This window comes from Bombina bombina, chromosome 11 (genome assembly GCF_027579735.1).
Source record: "Bombina bombina isolate aBomBom1 chromosome 11, aBomBom1.pri, whole genome shotgun sequence".
Classification (NCBI taxonomy): Eukaryota; Metazoa; Chordata; class Amphibia; order Anura; family Bombinatoridae; genus Bombina; species Bombina bombina.
This window is the reverse complement of record NC_069509.1, coordinates 37564246-37590321: the sequence shown is the minus strand read 5'-3', so window position 1 is coordinate 37590321 and position 26076 is coordinate 37564246. Positions and strand designations below refer to the sequence as shown.

At 40.3% G+C, this 26076-nt stretch overlaps 1 protein-coding gene across 3 annotated transcripts in view; it reads left to right on the top strand.

The window, feature by feature from the left end:
* PPP4C (protein phosphatase 4 catalytic subunit) overlaps window positions 1-26076 on the top strand; it is a 69263-nt gene that overhangs the window by 6627 nt on the left and 36560 nt on the right. Inside the window, exon 2 of one of the 3 annotated variants that reach the window (XM_053694587.1) lies at window positions 18670-18800. The exons of 1 other annotated variant lie outside the window; for it this stretch is intronic. The gene's annotated coding sequence lies outside the window, so the exon portion shown is untranslated. Of the gene's footprint in view, window positions 1-6205; window positions 6310-18669; window positions 18801-26076 lie in introns of all 3 variants that reach the window. One more of the 3 variants, XM_053694588.1, reaches the window with a different exon arrangement.

The window sequence follows — 26076 nt, the reverse complement described above, 5'->3', positions numbered from 1 at the left end:
AAAATCCTGCCATACCGTTAAAATGACATGTATGTATACACTTCAGTATTCTGGGGATGGTATTTCACCGGAACTACTCTGTTAAAGGTCACTAATCCTTTTAATAACTATTTATCATGTTAAACGTTTTTGCTGGAATGTAGAATCGTTTACATTGCTGAGGTACTGTGTGAATAAATATTTGGGCATTATTTTCCACCTGGCAGCCTTTTTTGCTTTTATTTGTGACAGTTTCGTTTCTCTTCACTGCTGTGTGGGAGAGGGAGGGGCCGTTTTTGGCGCTCTTTGCTACGCATCAAAAAATTCCAGTCAGTTACTTTTATATTTCCTGCATGATCCGGTTCATCTCTGACAGATCTCAGGGGTCTTCAAACTTCTTTTAAGGGAGGTAAATTCTCTCAGCAGAGCTGTGAGAATTCTTATAGTGACTGTGAATAAAAACGTTGCTTTGTATTTTTTATGTCAAATTTAATTATTGTTATTTTACTAATGGGAACAAACCTTTGCTAAAAGTTGTGTTGTTTTAAAGTTTGATGCTATAACTGTTTTTCAGTTCATTATTTCAACTGTCATTTAATCGTTTAGTACCTCTTTGAGGCACAGTACGTTTTTGCTAAAAAAGATTATAACCAAGTTGTAAGTTTTTTTGCTAGTGTGTTAAACATGTTTGACTCAGAGGAAGATATCTGTGTCATTTGTTCCAATGCCAAGGTGGAGCCCAATAGAAATTTATGTACTAACTGTATTGATGCTACTTTAAATAAAAGTCAATCTGTACAATGTGAACAAATTTCACCAAACAGCGAGGGGAGAGTTATGCCGACTAACTCGCCTCACGCGGCAGTACCTGCATCTCCCGCCCGGGAGGTGCGTGAAATTATGGCGCCTAGTACATCTGGGCGGCCATTACAGATAACATTACAAGATATGGCTACTGTTATGACTGAAGTTTTGTCTAAATTACCAGAACTAAGAGGCAAGCGTGATCACTCTGGGGTGAGAACAGAGTGCGCTGACAATGCTAGGGCCATGTCTGATACTGCGTCACAGCTCGCAGAGCATGAGGACGGAGAGCTTCATTCTGTGGGTGACGGTTCTGATCCAAACAGATTGGACTCAGATATTTCAAATTTTAAATTTAAATTGGAGAACCTCCGTGTATTACTAGGGGAGGTCTTAGCAGCTCTCAACGATTGTAACACCGTTGCAATACCAGAGAAACTGTGCAGGTTGGATAAATACTTTGCGGTACCGGCGAGTACTGAAGTTTTTCCTATACCTAAGAGACTAACTGAAATTGTTACTAAGGAGTGGGATAGACCCGGTGTGCCGTTCTCACCCCCTCCAATATTTAGAAAGATGTTTCCAATAGACGCCACCACTCGGGACTTATGGCAAACGGTCCCCAAGGTGGAGGGAGCAGTTTCTACTTTAGCTAAGCGTACCACTATCCCGGTGGAGGATAGCTGTGCTTTCTCAGATCCAATGGATAAAAAATTAGAGGGTTACCTTAAGAAAATGTTTGTTCAACAAGGTTTTATATTGCAACCCCTTGCATGTATCGCGCCGATTACGGCTGCGGCAGCATTTTGGATTGAGTCGCTGGAAGAGAACCTTAGTTCATCTACGCTAGACGACATTACGGACAGGCTTAGAGTCCTTAAACTAGCTAATTCTTTCATTTCGGAGGCCGTAGTACATTTAACCAAACTTACGGCTAAGAACTCAGGATTCGCCATACAGGCACGTAGGGCGCTGTGGCTAAAATCCTGGTCAGCAGATGTTACTTCTAAGTCCAAATTACTTAATATACCTTTCAAGGGGCAGTCTTTATTTGGGCCCGGTTTGAAAGAAATTATCGCTGACATTACAGGAGGTAAGGGCCACGCCCTACCCCAAGACAAAGCCAAAGCTAAGGCTAGACAGTCTAATTTTCGTCCCTTTCGGAATTTCAAAACAGGAGCAGCATCAACCTCCACTGCACCAAAACAGGAAGGAGCTGTTGCTCGTTACAGGCAAGGCTGGAAGCCTAACCAGGCCTGGAACAAGAGCAAGCAGGCCAGGAAACCTGCTGCTGCCCCAAAGACAGCATGAATCGAGAGCCCCCGATCCGGGACCGGATCTAGTGGGGGGCAGACTCTCTCTCTTCGCCCAGGCCTGGGCAAGAGATGTTCAGGATCCCTGGGCACTAGAGATCATATCTCAGGGATACCTTCTAGACTTCAAATTATCTCCCCCAAGAGGGAGATTTCATCTGTCAAGGTTGTCAACAAACCAGATAAAGAAAGAAGCGTTTCTACGCTGCGTACAAGATCTGTTATTAATGGGAGTGATCCATCCGGTTCCGCGGTCGGAACAAGGACAAGGGTTCTACTCAAACCTGTTTGTGGTTCCCAAAAAAGAGGGAACTTTCAGGCCAATCTTAGATTTAAAGATTCTAAACAAATTCCTAAGAGTTCCATCGTTCAAAATGGAAACTATTCGGACAATTTTACCCATGATCCAAGAGGGTCAGTACATGACCACTGTGGATTTAAAGGATGCTTACCTTCACATTCCGATCCACAAAGATCATCACCGGTATCTAAGGTTTGCCTTCTTAGACAGGCACTACCAGTTTGTAGCTCTTCCATTCGGATTGGCTACGGCTCCAAGAATCTTCACAAAGGTTCTGGGTGCCCTTCTGGCGGTACTAAGACCGCGAGGGATTTCGGTAGCTCCGTACCTAGACGACATTCTAATACAAGCTTCAAGCTTTCAAACTGCCAAGTCTCATACAGAGTTAGTTCTGGCATTTCTAAGGTCGCATGGATGGAAAGTGAACGAAAAGAAGAGTTCTCTCTTTCCTCTCACAAGAGTTCCATTCTTGGGGACTCTTATAGATTCTGTAGAAATGAAGATTTACCTGACAGAAGACAGGTTAACAAAGCTTCAAAATGCATGCCGTGTCCTTCATTCCATTCAACACCCGTCAGTAGCTCAATGCATGGAGGTGATCGGCTTAATGGTAGCGGCAATGGACATAGTACCTTTTGCACGCCTACATCTCAGACCGCTGCAATTATGCATGCTAAGTCAGTGGAATGGGGATTACTCAGATTTGTCCCCTACTCTGAATCTAAATCAAGAGACCAGAAATTCTCTTCTATGGTGGCTTTATCGGCCACACCTGTCCAGGGGGATGCCATTCAGCAGGCCAGACTGGACAATTGTAACAACAGACGCCAGCCTACTAGGTTGGGGCGCTGTCTGGAATTCTCTGAAGGCTCAGGGACTATGGAATCAGGAGGAGAGTCTCCTGCCAATAAACATTCTGGAATTGAGAGCGGTTCTCAATGCCCTTCTGGCTTGGCCCCAGTTAACAACTCGGGGGTTCATCAGGTTTCAGTCGGACAACATCACGACTGTAGCTTACATCAACCATCAGGGAGGGACAAGAAGCTCCCTAGCAATGATGGAAGTATCAAAGATAATTCACTGGGCAGAGTCTCACTCTTGCCACCTGTCAGCAATCCACATCCCGGGAGTGGAGAACTGGGAGGCGGATTTCTTGAGTCGCCAGACTTTTCATCCGGGGGAGTGGGAACTTCATCCGGAGGTCTTTGCCCAAATACTTCGACGTTGGGGCAAACCAGAGATAGATCTCATGGCGTCTCGCCAGAACGCCAAACTTCCTCGCTACGGGTCCAGATCCAGGGATCCGGAAGCAGTTCTGATAGATGCTTTGACAGCACCTTGGAACTTCGGGATGGCTTATGTGTTTCCACCCTTCCCGCTGCTTCCTCGATTGATTGCCAAAATCAAACAGGAGAGAGCATCAGTAATTCTAATAGCACCTGCATGGCCACGCAGGACTTGGTATGCAGACCTAGTGGACATGTCATCCTGTCCGCCTTGGTCTCTACCTCTAAGACAGGACCTTCTGATACAGGGTCCATTCAAACATCAAAATCTAACTTCTCTGAAGCTGACTGCTTGGAAATTGAACGCTTGATTTTATCAAAACGTGGTTTTTCTGAGTCGGTTATTGATACCCTGATTCAGGCTAGGAAGCCTGTTACCAGAAGGATTTACCATAAAATATGGCGGAAATACCTATACTGGTGCGAATCCAAAGGTTACTCCTGGAGTAAGGTTAGGATCGCTAGGATATTGTCTTTTCTACAAGAAGGCTTAGAAAAGGGTTTATCAGCTAGCTCATTAAAGGGACAGATTTCAGCTCTGTCCATCTTGTTACACAGGCGTCTGTCAGAAGATCCAGACGTCCAGGCCTTTTGTCAGGCTCTAGCTAGGATCAAGCCTGTGTTTAAGGCTGTTGCTCCGCCATGGAGTTTAAACTTAGTTCTTAACGTTTTACAGGGTGTTCCGTTTGAACCCCTTCATTCCATTGATATAAAATTGTTATCTTGGAAAGTTCTGTTTTTAATGGCTATTTCCTCGGCTCGAAGAGTTTCTGAGTTATCAGCCTTACATTGTGATTCCCCTTATCTGATTTTTCACTCAGACAAGGTAGTTCTGCGTACTAAACCTGGGTTCTTACCTAAGGTAGTCACTAACAGGAACATCAATCAAGAGATTGTTGTTCCATCCCTGTGTCCAAATCCTTCTTCAAAGAAGGAACGTCTTCTACACAATCTGGATGTAGTTCGTGCCCTCAAGTTCTACTTGCAGGCAACTAAAGATTTTCGCCAAACTTCTTCCCTGTTTGTCGTTTATTCTGGACAGAGGAGAGGTCAAAAAGCTTCTGCTACCTCTCTCTCTTTTTGGCTTCGTAGCATAATACGTTTAGCCTATGAGACTGCTGGACAGCAGCCTCCTGAAAGAATTACAGCCCACTCCACTAGAGCTGTGGCTTCCACTTGGGCCTTTAAGAATGAGGCCTCTGTTGAACAGATTTGCAAGGCTGCAACTTGGTCTTCGCTTCATACTTTTTCCAAATTTTACAAATTTGACACTTTTGCTTCTTCGGAGGCTATTTTTGGGAGAAAGGTTCTTCAGGCAGTGGTTCCTTCTGTATAATGAGCCTGCCTATCCCTCCCTTCATCCGTGTACTTTTGCTTTGGTATTGGTATCCCAGAAGTAATGATGACCCGTGGACTGATCACACATAACAGAAGAAAACATAATTTATGCTTACCTGATAAATTCCTTTCTTCTGTTGTGTGATCAGTCCACGGCCCGCCCTGTTTTAAGGCAGGTAAATATTTTTTAAATTATACTCCAGTCACCACTTCACCCTTGGTTACTCCTTTCTCGTTGATTCTTGGTCGAATGACTGGGACTGACGTAGAGGGGAGGAGCTATATGCAGCTCTGCTGGGTGAATCCTCTTGCATTTCCTGTTGGGGAGGAGTTATATCCCAGAAGTAATGATGACCCGTGGACTGATCACACAACAGAAGAAAGGAATTTATCAGGTAAGCATAAATTATGTTTTTTCACTACTGTGAGCTAGCTACTTGTCACTTCTCACCCAATGTGTTCAGCTTGGCCACAGTACAACATTGCTCTTGAACAAAGGATTTAAAGAGAATGAAGCAAATTCAATTATAGAAGTAAATCTGAAAATTGTATGCTCTATCTGAAACCCAAATGTTTTTTTTTTTTTTTTTTCTTTCATGATTATTTCCCTTTAAGGTCTATTTCTCAACTTTTTTTTTTTTTTTCTGTGAAGAAGGGGCATGTTATTTCTGCAGACAGAATTTCAGTTTTGAGAACTAAAAGATGGAAAAATTACCCCAAATAATCTGACAGAAACCTCTGGGAGTGCATGACATTGTGAGTGGACTAGTGGAATTCATTTACAATTTTTTTTTTTTTTTTTTTTTTTTTTTTTCTTTAAATAATTTTTTTTCCACCCTGGTGATAAATTAGCTCCTGCACTATTTATCACTGTGTAAGACACTTTAAATCCAAGTGCTTTTAAATCCTTTTTTTTTAAATTTTTTTTTATTTTTTATTAGAAGATACATTTTTGGAGTAAAATTACAGGGAAAAAGGGGACAAAACAAATAATTGCAAGATATGTAGACTTTGCATAATGAAACCTTTTATTATGTTTTCTGCCCATTGTAGATGCTTCTCCCCTTTCTGCGCCTCTGCTAAGCACGATCTGTATCTACAGTTTAATTCTTTTATCAGCAGAATAAATCTATTACTCTTCCATTGTGTAACTACTGAACACAATCCTTGTTCCTATTCTGTAGCATGACTTGATGGATCTAGCTCTCGGCTTTCTCTGATATGCACTTCCTACTTAAAGCACAAGGGGAGTTGTCTGAAATGCGTGGAATAGATCACTAGGCTCACGGTAAGTAGAAATTTGGAAGTAAACTCTTGTCTCTCCGATTTCAAGCGCCTCTTTTTCAGAGTGGGGAAATCTATGTGGGCTGAAAGGTCGGCGTGGAATACTCCAGATGGTAGTGAGCCTTGGTAGGAGAAGTGATTCTAACTTTTTTTTTTTTTTTTAAACTTGGTTATTTGGCTTGGTGCCAGTTGGAACGCATGGCTATTTGCTAAGAGATAGAAACGTCACTTCACAGCAAATGGCTTTCTGCCGTGGGCTGCCTGAGCAGCTCAGTGTGGCGAACGCTTCCAACAAACATATAAAGGAACTTTCAGCATACTTTATACTTCATGGCTGAAAGTCCCCTTTATTTGTTCCAATTGTAAATCCTAGCATTTCACAAACGCTAGGATTTACAATCCCTTTTTAATGCAAAACTAGTTATCTAGGAAAGATCAAATTAAACTATTTCCAAGTACAACTAAAACATGGCTCAACAAACCCAGGCGCCTAGATGCCACTGGCTCTTAAAATTTTACCTCTGGATTCTAACCTGTGTCTTAATAAATTATACACCTCTGGATTCTAACCTGTGTCTTAATAAATAATTATATATATATATATATATATATATATATATATATATATATATATATATATATATATATATATATATATATATATATATATATATATATATTATACATACACCCCCCCCACTAAAAGTATTTCTGGCTCCTAAATTTTAAACAGATTTGCTGAACCCTGAACTAAGTTACCAAATTTGCCTAGCTGGCCCTTTACCCCGCTTTTCAAGGTTAGCCCTTGTCAACTGCATAATTCCTGTTCCAGTTTACCGTTACTGCAAGTCTTCATTGTCTCTAGCGTGTAGCCACAACAATTATACTCGTGTGCTATATGCAGGTGACTGAGTGCAGGCACATTAGCAGACCATGTTGTAGTTGTGCACTTGCAACCACTTTATTCTGAAAAGGACATGGAATTCAAGATGTCAACGTTCAAGATTTCAGCATACAATTTAAAGGAACATTAAACGGTCATTGGCTCACCTGTTGTCAGCTAGCTCCCAGTAGTGTATTGCTGCTCCTTCAACAAAGTATACAAAGAGGATGAAATCAATTTGACAATAGAAGTAAATTAGAAAATTGTTTAAATATAATGTTCTATCTGAATCCTGAAAGGAACATTATGGCTATATTCTATATTCTCTCTCAAGTAATACAATGTAAACAAAGGATTAAAAAATGAAATCCTGCAAGCGTTCATGTGAAAGCATGATTTAAATGATGGGATTGGGTCAGGGCAGTGCCTATGATGCTAGACACCCGTGCGATCCCATACAGGAAGTGTCTGTTCTTTCAGGACAGCCATATGTTTAGGACGTTCCATGCCATCCTAACGGCGCTAAAGCCCAGCGCATTTGGACGGCATAGAACATCCTAACTGCGGGAAGGGGTTCATCTCTAAAAGGCACAAAATGCGTTCTATAATGTTTAAATCCCTGTTTCCGTCAGAAATGGCTGAAGATAAAAGGGCTATGGTTTGCCAGGCCTGTCTCTTCTCTTTCCAGCGGGAGAATTATTGTGGCTGACTAATTGAATATTCAGTTTAGTTTGACATAACCAACATTTACTTATCGCTGAAATATTTTTGTGAATTTCTAATCTTTGCCATAGACATGCCATCTGTTTCCATGCTAGTGACAGTCATTTGTTATAACTAGGCCATTCTGAACCACTGGTCTGAATTAATCCTGAATGTTAGTGTGAGACGACAGGATTAGACCATGTGGGTGTTGTTGTTGTGCAGCAGTTATCTAACAGTAATCAGTACATGTGGTGGCTTGCTGGGGCACAGCCTCGGCCCTTCAAGTTGCTTTATCTGTTATAGACCTTAACATAACTGATCATCTTATAATGCAGAGCAGCACTTTGATTTGTATTACACGTTTGGTTGGAAGAGTTAAGCCTTTTAATTTAGATATTTTGCTATGATAATCCTTTGTGTACATGGCTTGTTGCAAAAGTCATTAAACTCAAATTGCTCTTGTGCCTTTTAAAATGCTATTTAACCCGTTTGAGGTGATACTAAATTGTTAACAGCAGAACTAAGTTATGATGTAAACACTTGCAATGTGATCACATGATTTCAAGGCCTGGATCAGATAATGGGGGACTGCCTACATTGCTAGACACGCCCCCCTGTCCGATTCCTGATTTCGTCAGAGGGAGGCTGCAGGACGCTTTATTTTGTTTGGGTTAAGAAAAATAGTTTAACCCCCTACACACTGTTAGGACGTTCCTTTCTGTCCTAACAGCACTGGGCTTTATCGCGGAATGGAATGTACTAACGGTGTATAGGGGTTAAACATTATGTGTTTAAAGCCATGTTGCTTGACACTAGCTGGAAGTGCATGTCTCATTACAACCGAACTTTAAAAGGAACAAACAATCTCAGTGTTTGTGATGACAAAAAAGACTTTGGAATATTTTCCTCCTTTTCCTCCTTTTCCTCCTTTTCCTCCTTTTCCTCCTTTTCCTCCTTTTCCTCCTTTTCCTCCTTTTCCTGTACAGGACAGCCGACTTGAACATATTTTTATTGTTTAAAAAGCTAGATAATCTCTTTATTACTGATTTCCCCAATATTGCATTACCAAAATTGAGATTCTGTGATTACCTTGTATCTAGGTCTCTGCAGACTGCCCCCTTATTTCAGTTTTTGACAGATTTGCATTTAGCCAATCAGAGCTGACTCATAAATAACTCCACGGAGTGAGCACAATGTCATCTATATGTCACACATGAACTAACACTGTCTAACTGTGGAAAAATCTCAAAATGCACTGAGAGAAGAAGCGGCCTTCAGTGGCTTAGAAATCATTTTATGTGCCTACCCAGGTTTAGCTTTCAACAAAGAATACCAAGAGAACATAGTAACATACATAGTAACATAGTAGATAAGGTTGAAAAAAGACTGAAGTCCATCGAGTTCAACCTATACAAATCTAAAATACTTACAAAAAGCTCCAGTTAAGCTTAAATAACCCCATTAAAATGTGACCCATTTAATACTAGCAATCATATCCATGAATTTTGTTTATATACAGAAATTTATCCAGACTATTTTTAAATGTATCTATGGTATTGGCATTCACTACCTCCTTTGGTAATGAGTTCCACAATTTTATTGCTCTTACAGTGAAAAAACGTTTCCGTTGCAGGAGATTAATCTCCTTTCCTCCAACCTTAAATTATGACCTCTTGTCAGAACCAATTTTCTTGGAATAAAAAGAGCTTCTGCCATCTCTGTATATGGGCCTTGAATATATTTATATAAAGTAATCATGTCACCTCTCAAGCGCCTTTTTTCTAAAGAGAACAGACCCAGTTTGGCTAGCCTCTCCTCATAGGTTAATTTCTCCAATCCCCTTATTAGCTTTGTGGCCCTTCTCTGAACTTTTTCTAGTTCTGCAATATCTTTTTTAGCAATCGGTCCCCAGAACTGCACTCCAAACTCAAGGTGAGGTCTTACCAGGGCTTTATATAATGACAGAATTATGCTTTCCTCCCTTGAATCAATGCCTCTTTTAATACATGCTAGTATCTTATTAGCCTTTGAAGCCGCTGCCCTGCATTGTGCACTCATCTTTAGCTTGTTATCTATTACTACTCCCAAATCCCTTTCCTCCTGTGTTTGGCTAAGTCTTGTCCCATTTAAAAAATACATAGCCTGCTTATTTTTACTTCCAAAATGTAGAACCTTACATTTTTCCGTATTAAATCTCATTTTCCATTCACTTGCCCATAGTTCTAATTTTAGCAAATCCCTTTGCAAAGAGAGTTCATCCTGCTCTGACCTAATGACCTTACTTAACTTAGTATCATCTGCAAAAATAGAGATGTCGCTATTTAATCCTTGCTCCAAGTCATTTATAAAAATATTAAAAAGAACAGGGCCCAGTACTGATCCCTGGGGGACGCCACTGATTACCTTTGTCCAATCTGAGTATGATCCATTTACTGCTACTCGTTGCTCCCTATCTTTTATCCAGTTATTTATCCATGAGCTAACATTTTCAGCTATTCCCAGTCCCTTAATTTTGTGCATTAATCTCTCATGTGGCACTGTATCAAATGCCTTTGCAAAATCTAAGTATATCACATCAACTGATTCCCCTTTATCTATATTTTTACTTACTTCCTCGTAGAATCTAATTAGATTAGTTTGACATGATCTATTTCTCCTAAAGCCATGCTGATTAGAACTCATAATCTTGTTTACACGAATATGCTCATCAATATAATCCCTTATAATCCCTTCAAATATCTTCCCCACTATTGATGTCAGACTAACTGGTCTATAGCTTCCTGGATCATCCCTGCTTCCCTTTTTGAAGAGTGGCACCACATCAGCTTTACGCCAATCCTGGGGTACCATGCCTGAGGATAATGAGTCTTGAAAAATTAAGAGTAAAGGTTTGTCTATAACAGTGCTAAGTTCCCTTAACACCCTTGGGTGTATTCCATCTGGGCCTGGAGTTTTATTTACCTTAATATTTTTTAGTTTTTTCCTGATATCCTCTAAACAAAACCCAGTTAGTGGTATGGACTGGCATGTTCTATTCTGTTCCAAAGTATCATTCAATGGTTCCTCTCTTGTGTATACTGAAGAAAAAAACTGGTTTAGTACCTCAGCCTTCTCCCTGTCATTATTTATCATGCTACCCTCCACACATTTTAATGTACCTATATTATCCTTCTTAGATTTTTTGCTATTTATGTACTTAAAGAACCTTTTAGGGTTAGACTTAGAATCCTTGGCAATTAATTTTTCATATTCAATTTTGGCTAATTTGATTGTTTTTTTGCATGCTTTGTTACATTCCTTATAAATATTGTATGCTGAGTCTGTACTATTTTCTTTTAATAATTTAAATGCCCTACGTTTTTTCCTAATTTCTTTTAACACATTTATATTTAGCCATAACGGCTTATTTTTTTTATTTTTATTTTTATAACCATATGGTATGTATTGATATGTATATTTATTTAACAAATTTTTAAATATTATCCATTTATCCTCTGTATTTTTATTAGAAAATACATTGTCCCAATTTATATTATTTAATGATTTCCTTAAATCGTTGAATTTTGCTTTCTTGAAATTAAAAGTCTTAGTTAAGCCTTTAAAACACTGCATATGAAAAGAGATTTCAAATGTGACCATGTTATGATCACTGTTACCCAAATGTTCTTTGATTTCTATGTTTGATATTATATTTGTATTGTTTGATAGCACTAAATCCAATATAGCTTTACTCCTAGTTGGCTCCTCTATTAATTGTGACAAGAAGTTATCCCTGAGAACATTTAAAAATCTATCCCCCTTAGCTGAATTACTAGTTTCATTGGCCCAGTTTATATCAGGGTAGTTAAAATCTCCCATAATTACAGCACTGTTATTAGCAGCCTTACCTATTTGCATTAGTAGTTGAGTTTCCTCTGGGTCACTAATGTTGGGAGGCTTGTAGCATGTTCCTAGTAATATTTTTTTAGGATTTTTCCCCCCACTCTTTATTTCAACCCACAGGGTCTCTACATTGTCACTTGTATCATAAATATCTTCCCTTATTGTAGGTTTAAGGTCAGGTTTAATATACATGCAGATTCCTCCACCCCTTTTATTATTCCTGTCCCTCCTAAATAATGTATACCCCTCTAAGTTAACTGCCCAGTCATGTGAATCATCCCACCAAGTTTATACTGATAACATCATAGTCCTCTTCTGCAACTAAGAGCGTCAGCTCCCCCATTTTACCTGTCATGCTTCTTGCATTTGTTGTCATACATTTAATTTTCATGTGCTTTCTGCTGCTACTTGGTGTACTTTCCTCTATACTTTCTAATGTGACATTTCTTAAGTCATCCCTTCCTTGAGATATTAATGGAGTGACATATTCAGACACTGATCTCTCTGTTCTATTTTGTTCAAATAGACCCTCCCCCCCTTTGCCTAGTTTAAAAGGTTCTCTAAATGTGCTACCATCCTTTCCCCCAACACACCTGCACCCATGTCATTCAGGTGCAATCCATCCTTACTGTACAATTTGTACCCTAGTGAAAAATCAGCCCAGTGTTCTAAAAAGTCAAACCCCTCATTTTTACACCATGTTTTTAGCCATGAATTAACAGACCTTAGCTCCTTCTGCCTTACTGAGTTAACACACGGCACTGGTAATATCTCAGAAAATATTACTTTGGATGTCCTTGCTTTAAGCTTGCTACCTAACTCCCTGAAGTCATTTTTTAGGACTCTCCATCTCCCACTGATTTCTTCATTAGTACCAATATGCACCATGACTGCAGGAACAAAGCATATTTGATGATAAAAGTAAATTGGAAAGTTTTTGTTTTTTTTAAATTACACGTCCTATCTGAATCGTGAAAGTTTAATTTTGACTTGACTCTCCCTTTAACGCAAATACCATGCTCCAGACTTTCCAAGCCCTTTTATACCTTGATAACTTTGAAGCCCAGAGGTGATTCTGTAAGTAACTGCAAGTTTTACTAACACAGTAACAGCGATAATCCATTTTAAGGCAAGGATTGACTCCACTAGAAGCAGTTATGTAGTGGGGGGTTGGTCACTGAGAATTAATTGGTGGTTTGAGTTAAACGGTTTGCCATTGTTTTTGTTTTTTTCTGAGTAAGCTGGTTATGTAATGGCAGAGCCTGACATACTGAGATTCTCTGCCTTTTTTAAAGTAGTTTTGGTCCTGGGAAAGAGATTCAAAACAAAACATTTAGCACTTTAATCCGTGCAACAGCTTTTATTTTTAAATAAGCAAAAGGTAGGGAACAGCAGCCAAAACAATTAGGCACAGAAGCCAGGAAGCAGCCACCTCATCCACATCAAATACACATTGTACGCAGTGCTTGCTTAAGATAAGAAATACCATCTTTGAATGTTATAAAAATTGTCAGCATTAGATGGCGCTGTTGTATAATTAATGTGCAGTTGATTTGCACCTGTGTAATTGTTTTACACCTGTTTACTTGTATAAAGGCAGTCTCTCTGCATACACAGACATGACTAAGGACCTAAAGTAGGTCTGAAACGTTGTTTGTTTTGTGGACCATGGCACAATAAAGGTCATTTTACTTTAAAGGGAAATTCAACACTTCCCTTAACATTATTTGCGCTAGAAATATAAGAACCGAAGATCCGCCTTCAGTATATCCCTCCTGCCAAGCCTGTAGTAATCGCTTTCGGTAACTTGTGTAATACACTGCCCTGGGGCCGATTTATCAAGCGCGTGCAATTTCTGTCCGAGGACTGGATTCTGATTTGATGATGATTTGAAGAAGGCAGCTATGTAATGGTGGGGGGGAGTCCGGCTGCCATATTTACCCGGTATTACACAAGTTACCGAAAGTGATTACTACAGAAGCAAGGCGGCATGGCAGGAGGGATATACTGCAGGCGGAACTTCGGTTCTTATATTTCTAGCGCAAATAATGTTAAGGGAAGTGTTGAATGTCCCTTTAAACTGCAAAGGCTGGAGCACCCTTTCTTTTGGAGCTTTTATTTTTAGATGTTCTTGTGCACATAAACCTTTTCTGTTCCGCATGAGCTATTTTTTTAATGTTTTGAAGGGGTGTGTCTGTGTGCGTGTACAGAGAGCAACTTTGATTCTATCGCTATTATTTTTTTTAAAAAGCTTACCTAGGTAGGCCAAGAAGCAGTAATGCACTACTGTGAGCTAGCTGTAACTTAATGCATGTCTTGTCATTGGCTCACTAGTTCAGCAAGCTCCCAGGACTACATAGCTACTTTGCAGGCGTTAATCACACAGAGCATGTTTTTATTGCATCATTGCTTGCACATAATTGTGTGGTTTATTTAGCACAGGTAATATATTTATAAATGTCTAATGCTCTTTCTGACATGTAAGTCTAGAAGTACAAATCCCTCAGACGTGGAATAAGGTTCATAGGATAGAGAGAGCGGCAGTTAATTACTGTAGAGAATGCAGGTTGCTTATTAAACAGCCCATAAGTCGCAAGATGCTGCAGTTTGCTGACAATTCAGAACATACAGGTTTCTTGGTCAGATTTTCTTCAGGTATAAAACGTTGGGCTATGTACTTGTCACTGGCATTATACGTTGGTACTTTGGTTTTAAAGGGATTCATATGCTAAATCACTTGAAACTGATGCAGTATAACTAAAAAGCTGACAGGAAAATATCACCTGAGCATCTCTATGTAAAAAAAGGGAAGATTTTTACCTCAATTTTCTCATCTCACCAGCAGTGTTCCCTCTAAGGTCAGTTTTGTGTGCGGCCCAGCAGTGAAACGGTTAATTAGGTAACCACACCCTGCATTTTGCAAACACTACACAATGCAGATGGCAAGGTATGGTTCTCTTGTTAACTGTTTCACTGCTGGGCTGCACACAAAACTGTCCTTAGAGGGAACACTGCTCACCAGAGTAAGTGCTGTGTAAAAAAGTTATACTTCAGCTGCTGTCCAACTGCAAGTAAAAAATAACAAAATTAAGAAATGAACAGCAGCCAATCCGCATCATCAGTGCTGAGGTCATGAACTCTTTATCATGGCCCTTTAAGGCAAATATTCATATATAGCCAACAATTAAAAACAAAAAACTTGCCAATTTACTTATAGAACGATAGTGTACAATTTGATATGCACACTTTCTGGGGCACCAGATCCTACTGAGCATGTGCAAGAGTTCAGTGTATACTTATTAGTCTGTGATTGGCTGTCGCAGGAGGAAGCAAATGGAATACATTTTTTTTATGCAGTTCTTCTGTATATAATGTTCCTTTACATTTGGATACAATAAAGTGGCTTTTGTGGATGTATAAAAGTGTTGAAACCTGAAATATGACTGCTATTCAGCATTCTAATGAATTCTGTGTGAGGTCTGTAGTGCAGAGCGTAACAATGTGCTGAGATTGCACTATGGTTATTAAGTATATTCCAGAGATTTTATCCACTGAATTTGTTTGCTTTTCTCCTCGTTTCCAGAGCACAACAGGCTCTGTTTGACTGGAAGGCTTGGCTAAAAGTGCTTAGTTTGTGCAATCTTTCCATGCAGCGTCTTGTTTGCCAGTTCACTTTCTGTGTGTTTACAAAATATGCATTTGTTGCTTTCCCCGCGTGAATTATATGCTCATTTGCCCTGAAGGTTAAAGGGACATAATACTCATATGCTTAATCACTTGAAACTGATGCAGTATAACTGTAAAAAGTTGACAGGAAAATATCACCTAAGCATCTCTATGTAAAAAAGGAAGATATTTTACCTCACAATCTCTTCGGCTCAGCAGAGTAAGTTATGTGTTTACCAGCTGCATTTAAAAAAAATAATGAAGAAATGAACAGCAGCCAATCAGCATCAACAGTGCTGAGGTCATGAACTTTTACTGTGATCTCATGAGATTTCATTGTAAACTTCCTTACACTTTATAGGGAAATAAGATGCATGTGCACGAAAGCTCGCTCCTTCCGCTATCCCGGGACTGACCTATTGATTTGCTCCTTAGAACAGGGGTCGCCAACCTTTCGGACCTCAGAGACCACTAAACTCACCATTTTGAATCCCGTGGACCACTAACATGATTTTTTTTTAAAAGGTACAAACCTCTACTTAGTGTGTGTGTGTGTTTAAAAAAAAAAAAACACACATACTGTACATATCTAGTATAACCATCTAGTATAACCATAGCTAAGTTTATGAATATATTTACACATTTTTTTAGTATTTACTGAATGACAGAACTAGAGAATACTTCCAAATGAAGGGTGAATGCCAACTTTTGAGTTGGAATCATAGGCAGAAAGTGGGGAAAAATAATTTATGTTTAAAAGGACCACAAGACTTCCAAGTTACCCTCCCCAGTTAGGAAATATTCAAAACTACTTCTGCTCATGGGCAGACATTGGAGTCATAAATTAAGTTTATATCAAACAATACTAGGATTCCTATCATCCAGGGGAGGTTCGCTAGTGTAATGGTGAAGATAGTTAGAATCAAGATCCGGCAGCACTCTTCGTCATATCAAAGAGAGAGTCCGGGAGGGCGGAGCCGAGCCAACCACCAGCATGGCCGCACTTATGTGATGCTCCGGGCAGTTTCCCCTTTTAGGGCATATTAACAGGGACTTCCAGACCCAGGTTCGGCAGAAAAGATAACATATGGACACAGCAACGCTTAGAGAATAAAAATATACCGGACACGGACACTGAGCACCCCAGATCACGGATACTTAACAGCTTGGGAACGGGTGAGACTGTGCAGTGAAGCGCCATCTTAACTTGAGGAGTGCGCACCGCTCCAAACAAACTCAGCGAGTAAGAGCAGGGGGGCTTAAGCAGACACAGCGGCCATCCAAGAAACAAACAAACTCCCAGCCTAACATAATAAAAAACACCACAGAGCTCTTACTGACAAAGAACGGCTCAGAGCAGTCGCGCCGAAAAGTACCCACGTGGCCTCCACATCACCCCTATCTAGGCAGCACCGCTCCAAATTAACACAGCGGATAAGAGCAGGGAGGGCATAAGCGGTCACCACGACCATCCAGGGAGCAGGTAAACTCCCAACTCATCACAAAAGATACCGCTAGGCCCTTACAGACAGTGAGGCCTCCTCTCCACCCCTATCTGGGTATAGACAATACATCCTGCACACTGAGGCAGTGAGACGGCTTCACAGGTCACAGGTGAACACACACAGTATTACAGGAGCCACTATTAACACTCAGCTTTATCTACTTAATATAGCTATAAAACCCAGGCGGTGAACGCTCAGACAGCCACTAAGACAACTAAATCTAAACTACCTCAAGTGCAAATAGCCCTCTGCTAGACATAAACAACAGCTCAGACAGCAAAATAAGCACCACAATGACATCTAAACGCCTGCCTAAAGGAGACAAGACAAATAAAACAACTGCATTATCATCCACAAAATTAAACACATTCTTCAAAACAGTGGACACAAGTACCACGGTATTACCTAACTCCCCCAGCTCAAATGACAGTATTCAAGATGAAGACACAGATACAATACACTCAGATCCTAATACTCCTCTTACTAAAGCAGACCTACAATCCCTGCCAACAAAGGAGGACTTTGCATCTTTCATGAGTCAAGTTAGCCAACTTATTAAGGAAGGTCTTGCTGATGTCAAAAAAGACGTAACAGATTTGGGTAACAGAGTACTCCAACTAGAGGAGCATGCAGAAGAAATATCTGAACCGATAAACCTACACTCCATGCAGCTACAATACCAAGCTGAGGAAATGAAACAAATGCAGATGCAAATAGAGGATTTGGACAACCGCGGCAGACGGCAGAACCTTAGAATAAGAGGAATATCTGAGAACATCCAAAATGCCTCTATCCCACAATACCTACAGGACCTGTTCACTTTTCTCTTAGATGATGAAGAAGCATCTAACATCTCTTTAGACAGAGCTCACAGAGCACTAAAGCCTAAGCCCCTGCCAAAAGCACCACCGAGAGATATCATACTTCGTTGTCACAACTATAAAGATAAAGAAAAGTTACTTACAGCTGCCAGAAAGAAAGCGCCAATCCACAAAGATGGTGATAATATACAAATCTTTGCAGATCTCAGCCCGCTCACTCTCTCAAGGCGGCGAAACGTCAAATTCCTCACTACTCACCTACAAGAACACAACATCCCTTACCGCTGGGGATTCCCTTTCGCAATTAAGGTAGTTAAAGACAATAAAGAATATACGTACAAAGATCTAGAGGACCTGCATCCCTTCTGCTCTCAACTCCACATCCCACCGCCAAAACAAATACCCCAACTGACAGAACAGGAAGAAAACACCTTTCCTACAGAACTCTCCCTCCCAAAATTGCAGAGACAAAAGTGGACCACCATTTCAAAGAAGCGCAAAGTGGCTAATACTTCATCCCGCAGATCACCAACTCCCACTATAGAGCCATCCTGATGAACTGCCTCTGCTTGTCAAAGGATAAGTCCGCCTGACATATCAGGCCCACAAGACCGCACCGTTCTGAGATGAACTCTCATAAGACTTTCACTTAATAATCTGGAACTCCCTCTATTACAGATCATACCCCTAGCCCTGAGAGGGGACATTGAGGTTATAGTATAACTGCTTTCCCTCCATTGCTCACCTTCAGGAAAGGGAATCACCTTTCTGATCCTAAGTTTAGTCTAAGTTTTTGTTACTTGAATGTGTTCTCCTTCTCCTTTTTCCTTTTCTTCTTTTCTTCCCTTTAACATTGAAATGTTTTCTCATGTTAATCAATGTTTTTTATTGTTCCGTTTTAGTACTTCTGCGAGGTATCACCGGTGCACATCTCCTTCAAGGGACATCGTAAATCTACTTAAACAGCATCTACAATCGCTTACCACACAAAACACCAGGCAACTACACCCTCAGCATAGATTAACAGCCTATGGTAAGACATCTTTCTCTAACACTTTAGCTACCTGTATCACTCAAGACAACCATGACCTCTAGACTATTAAAAATAACCACACAAAATGCCAAAGGACTGAATTCACCCACCAAGAGATCAGTAGCCCTGAATTGGTTCGCCAAACAAAAATGTTCTATAGTCTTTGTTCAAGAAACACACTTCCCACAAACAGAGGAACCTAGGTTTTCCAATAAACACTTCCCGCTGAGCTTCTTTAACTCCCACGAAAAAAATAAAAAAATGGAGTAGGTATCCTCCTACACAACTCCCTACCCTTTAAATTGCTCCGCAAGATAACAGACAAGGAAGGCAGAATACTCATATTAGTTGGTCTTATTTACAATAGACCTCTCACCCTAATCAATGTCTATGCACCTAACACGAATAAAAACAGATTCTACAACAAACTCACATCAATGCTTAATGATTCCAGAAAAGGTATAGTAATACTGGGGGGAGATCTAAACGTCGCTATGGACCCTACATTAGATACCACATCAACTAACACAAACAAATCGCCACGCCCCCCTAATTCAATATATAAATGCTTTAGCCAACTGGGACTAGTCGACACTTGGAGAACACAACATCCTGCTCAGAGAGGCTACTCCTTTTACTCCCACCCCTGGTCCATGTACTCCAGGATCGATTATCTATACCTCGATCAATCCAGCCTTTCCTTACTAGCGGACACGGATATTGTACCAACACCATGGTCAGATCACTCGATGATCACCATGACAATACATTGGCCTGACTCCCCAATACACCCCTTTGTGTGGAGGCTAGACACCTACCTATTACACTACCCTCCAACAACACAAAAACTCACGACCACCTTAACTGAGTATTTTAACCATAACGCCATCCCTGAGACACAACCACGCAGTGTTTGGGAGGCTCATAAAGCAGTGATCCGTGGAGAGTGTATTAAACACAAAGCCTACATTAAAAAACAACACAATACCTTACTAAACACGCTGACTAGCAAGCTATACACACTAGAGTTACAACACAAACACTCTCCTTCAGACCGACTTACGCTAACAGCCCTGACCTCCGCCAGAAAAGAACTCAATACCCTATTATATTCGGAAGCCCAGAGGAAGGCTATATCGCTAAAAAAAAATATTTTTACGAGGGGAACCGACCAGGTAAAATTCTCGCAAACATTTTAAAAGATAGAAATACCCTCACGCATATTCACAAACTTAAAACCAGACAAGGGAATATAATCCTAGACAGCAAAGACATAGCTTCCCACTTTCAAGCCTTCTATCAGCAATTATATAACCTACCTACAAATGCATCCCCAGCCCATATACAAGACATGAGGACTTACATAGATTCGGCTGCCCTAAACAAATTAACACAGACACAAGCTTCAAATCTAGAGAGTCCCATCACCCTGACAGAGATTTTGAGAGCTATTAAAGAACTTCCCGTTGGCAAAAGTCCGGGACCTGACGGACTTCCCAATCAATATTACAAAACTTATTGCCCAATCCTGGCCCCACACCTACTTAAACTTTTTAATTCACTAGACAAAGGTATACAACTTTCTGACGACTCTTTATCCGCCCACATCTCAGTAATCCTGAAACCAGACAAACCACAAGAAGACCCAGGTAGTTATCGGCCTATATCTTTGCTCAACACAGACATTAAGATCTTGGGAAAAGTTATAGCTAACCGTTTAAACTTAGTACTCCGAGACATCGTGCACACAGACCAGGTGGGATTTGTGCCGGGCCGAGAGGCCAGAGACAACACCCTCAGGGCACTGACCCTTATGGAATATGCAAAGAGCAACAATATTGAATCGGTCTTAATGGCCATAGACGCAGAAAAAGCATTCGACCGGATAGATTGGCATTTCTTATTGGAAACCCTAAAAAACATAGGATTCGGCCCAAAAATTAACAGAATTTTCAGTTTATATTCTCACCCAAATGCAAAAGTAAAAGTCAATGGTACCCTCTCAGACACACTCCCCATACGCAATGGCACACGACAAGGATGCCCCTTATCTCCAATTTTATTTATCTTAATGATGGAAGTATTGACATCCCATATTCGTAGAAATTCAAACATCAAAGGAATATCATTTGGCCATCAAAACTATAAAATAGCCGCCTATGCGGACGACCTCCTGTTTTCGGTTTCTTCCCCTCACACATCTATCCCAGAAATTTTAACTGAGCTAGACAGATTCGGACAATATTCTAATTTCCTTGTCAATAAACAAAAATCTGAAATTTTAAACATTACGCTTACAGACGCCCATTTCCAATCCTTATCTGCAATATGCCCACTAAAGTTAAAAACTGACACAATTAAATATCTAGGGATTTACCTCTCTCCCATCCAGACGACACTCTTCGACAGAAACTACAACGCTTTACTTATCAACACGCAAAGGGACCTTAAAACATGGACCAATAAGCCTATATCTTGGTGGGGACGAATACAAGCTATAAAAATGACCACACTCCCTAGAATCACATATATTCTCCAAACACTACCACTGCACATCCCCCGATGGTACATGACGCGACTGCAAAACAGCCTCAATTCGTTTGTCTGGGGAAAATGTAGGCCTAGAATCAATAGAGACACAATGTACAGACCAATTACAGAGGGTGGACTAGGCCTTCCCAAAATTGAAGAATACTATCAGGCAGTGACACTCCAAAGGATCATGGACTGGCACAAAAAACAGGAATGTAAGGCCTGGGTTACATTAGACTCTCATATACTTAAAACACCACTAGTACATGCCCTATGCTGGGTACCGAATGAACTCAGACCTCCACAATGCCGACAATTAAACATACATAAACAGCTATTTAAGAACTGGGACCACATAGTTGCCACTAAGACACACATCTCCACTAGTAGATCCCCCCTTTTCCCTATAGTGCTGAATGTCGAGATGGTGGGTGGGCTAGACAAAGGGTATCAAAGACTAACCGAATGGGATTATACTATCCCTTTATTCAATTTTATTGAAGCAGGCAAACTTCTAGAAAGGGATAAATTGACTGATCTAGCAGACGGCAAATTCACGAACTGGTTAAAGTACGCACAACTACACCACTTCGTACATACCTCCCCGTTCAAGACCGACTTCCTTAGAAAACTCACAGCATTTGAACAAATATGTCATGGGGGCCTTATACCACGTGGCACACTATCCATATCCCGTAAACTTCTCATTAAAAACCATACTGACTCACTGCCACCCTTTACCACTAGATGGAACCTAGACCTTGCAAGTCACATAGACCATGACAAATGGGTACACATATTCAGTTCGGTTAAGAAATCCTCGACATCAGCAGTGATATTAGAACTTAATTTTAAAATTCTCCTCCGATGGTACTTAACCCCATCAAGGTTAAATAGCATATACCCGACTGTGCCAGACAGATGCTGGAGAGAATGTGGTAGCCGTGGTAGCTTATTGCATATGTGGTGGCAATGCCCCAGAATTCGTCCTCTCTGGAATGCAGTGGAGTTGCATTTTAGGCAAAGCATATATCCACTGACTTCACACTAACCCCACACATAGCTTTGTTGAACGACCTACCCAAATTGACTTGCCGCCTTAAATTATTAGTGTTACAGATTGGCCTTAACAGTGCTAGGAAATTAATAGCTCGTCACTGGAAAAAACCCATGACTATCTCTAAATTAATGTGGTTAGATGAAGTAGAAGACCAGCTATCATTAGAACAATATGGCTACCTCTGCCGCAATAAAATGGACACCTTTCTGAATGCCAAGTTCATTTGGCAAGAATCACTTCACAACACACCCACCGCCTAGACAGTAGCAACATTCCCAGACAATTCTTACTTACCAGATAATGAGCTGTAAACACACTTATACCATGGGCTGAGAACAATAGACTAAAGAATTGATACCATATTCACTTACCCTATTCATACGATGAGATGCACCGGTGGTTTACCTATCTTGCAGAAAATAATAATATGCACTGTATTTACGAATACTCGTACAGCGAGACTCAATCCAGATAATGAAGATACCTTGCAGAACCAGGAATAGGACCAAATGTTAAACTTTAATCCCCCAGTTTGTTTGTTATATTATTACTCCCCCCCTGATTATCCAATTTCAGTCCCAGTGAGCCAGACGACTACCATACTTTTCCTGCTGATATTAAAGGCCCACGAGAAGAACCTGGACAAGAGATGACGACCTATCCTTATCTAAAATTAAAGTCAGCATGATAGACATTAACTTAAAATTGTTCCATTGCAATGTTGTTCTTTACAGTACTGACGTGTTGATGACCAGAAAAGATTGTTATCACTAAAATCTTTAATAAAAATAATAAAAAAAAAAAAAAAAAGAGAGAGTCCTATGATGAAAAGAAATACAAGAGGCGCAACATAGGGTAATAAAGTAGATACAAAGTAGCCTGTGGGTCAGAGCCCCCCTCCAAAAAGCTACTCACAAGTGAAGCTGCACAACCGGAGTGCCTATCCAAGCAGTACAGGACCAAAGAATTGCCCAAAAGACTCAGGTGCGATGCCCTGGCTCCAGCGTCAGCATATAAAAATTGCAGTTTCATCAACCTGATGAAACGGCAATTTGTATATGCTGAGAAATGCGTTGCTGCTATTTTAGTGGGGTTAATAAAATTCACACTTTTTACTATTACTACCTGCTCCGTTTTTGTTTGTATCCTGATTGCAGACCTACCTGAGCCTGTGTCATCTAGGCGTGCCTACCTATATGATTTTCTGGTTGGCTGTGAGCCTAGTATTCCCTGACACTCTGCGAGTACGCTGGGCCGGTCACTGCTGTAATCCCTGACTCAACTTGACGCTGGAGCCCGGGCATCGCACCTGAGTCTTTCGGGCGACTCTTTGGTCCCGTACTGCTTGGATAGGCACTCCGGTTGTGCCGTTTCACTTGTGAGTAGCTTTTTGGAGGGGGGCTCTGACCCACAGGCTACTTTGTATCTACTTTATTACCCTATGTTGCGCCACTTGTATTTCTTTTCACCAAGTTTATTTCAGAAAGCTCTCAATATGGTTGTTGGCTAAACCTGACTGATGTTACTGGCAATTACTACAATACTGGTGAGGTATGGCTGCTCTGCTTGATGGCAATTACTGGAATTCAGGTGGAATGGCTTTGTGTGTGGGGAAAATTATTAGAAGGAAAAATAATTAATATTTAAGTATAAAAAGAGGGGAGGAAGACAAACAGTGATGTAAGTTCATCTGAAGGAATTAGGGAAACTACTACAAAGAGACAGGTAAAGGGAAGAAAAATGAAATATAAGAATTTTTCTTTTTTTTAAGATTTTCTTTTTTTATATACTTTAATTCCACTATTTCAAGCCAAAATTATACCAACCTCTGTTGGCTTTAGAATGGAAGCCACTGGTTGGCGTCCGCTGCCTTAAAAAGTCCTTTACAATGGGATGTGGCTACTGAGGAATTTGAGGTAAAATATCTTTCTTTTTTTACATAGAGATGTTCAGGTGATATTTTCTAGTCAGATTTTTACCGTAAGTTAAGGGGTCCTGTGTGTGACACAATAAGAGAAGTCTTTAATTTGAATAAAAATATGTACATCTATACCTCACTTTACAGTGCTTCACTTTACAGCGCTTTGTGGAGCTGAAGTTCAACCTTCAAGGATTTTGAAACAGTGCTGTAATCATTGTGAGATTGCAAGAAAAGTGAGTGGCACCATTTTGTTATGCGCAGTTCATTACAGTCTCAGTGCCTAACCCGCTATGTAAGCGGGGTATTACCTGTACTATGCATAAACAAATACTTTTTTTCTGAACCGCTGCCTGGCTCTTTCCTCCATTGCTCACCAGCAAGTAGGTGCGAATATTTGCGCGTGGGGGGTTTAATTAAGCGTGTTTGCATTATCTCGCTTGCTTTTGGAATAGCATTCAAAGCCAATATGGCTGCTTGTATTGTGAGAAAATGCAGCCACTTCTATTTTCCTGTAAAATTTTGCTCATTGGCGAGATTGTATCGGCTGTACTGCTTTCTGAATTGAGGTGAGTTTTGCAGCAAATCATGGAGTTTGCTGGATTTTGAATAAGGGCCGTAGACGCACAAATGTAAGCTTATAACGGTGCACAGTGATCTGATTTAAAATCATTATCTTGGTTCTTTGTAACTCAAAATGCAGCCATTAGTTTAGCTTTTTTCAGCTTATTTACTATAAAGCAAAAGGCTGTGTCCTGTACGCGTTCTGCCCTGGGCCTATTTAGTGGGTGCACAACCTGACTGATGTTTAATGACTAGCTAGAACTAAGCCAGTATTAAACTGAATTGTTGCACAATTTATCTTTTAAAGGAATATGGAATTCAGTTTTTTTTTTTCTGTTCTGATTCAGATCATGCAATTTTTAGGCAAGTTTTTTAATTTACTTCTGTTATCAGTTTATTTGTTCTTTTGTTGAAAAGCATGGACGTAAGCTTAGGAGCAGACCTCTTTCTGGAGCACTATAAGGCAGCAGTTTTACAAGAATGTTATGCATTTGTAAGAGCATTAGAGGGCAGCACTATGTCCTGTCATGTAGTGCTCCAGATGCTACCTAGGTATGTCCAACAACATTTATGAAGGAAATTCAATGACTTAAATAGGAAACTTTTTTCTTTTCTTCATTAGTTGTGTGCTTTGTCTGCATCACAAAAGAAAATATTTGGGTTTCATTTTCCCTTTAAAGTGAACGTAGAGTTGAATGAATGAGTGCCAGGTTTTTAAAATACTTTTTAAAACAGGGTCACTTTACATTGTAGCGTTTTTTTTGTTAAAGTGAATAAACTTTGATGCTAAAGTGACCGTTTTTTAAAAATTAGATTAAAAACAGGGGCACTTTAATTCATCAAAATTTAAATTTCACTTGTTGTTTAGAAATACTTACCTTTTAAACTTGACAGCAGCCCCAGCTTCCTCCAGTCGTCGCAAGCCATTTCTGACGTCCGAAATGATGGATCAGTCATCGGTCCTCCAATCACCGTTCCCCCCCCCCCCCGGGGGAATCTGTGTCTCCTTCAATGCCGTGATGGTAGGAAGCCGGATTCCTCATTTTAGACCCAGGAAGAGGCTTTGTGACGGGTAGAGGAAGCTGGAGCGGCTGTCAAGATTAAAAGGAAAGTTGTGTGTTCTGTTTTTTTTTCACAACACAAGTGAAATGTAAATTTTGATGAATTAAAGTGCCCCTGTTTTTAATCAAATTTTTAAAAAC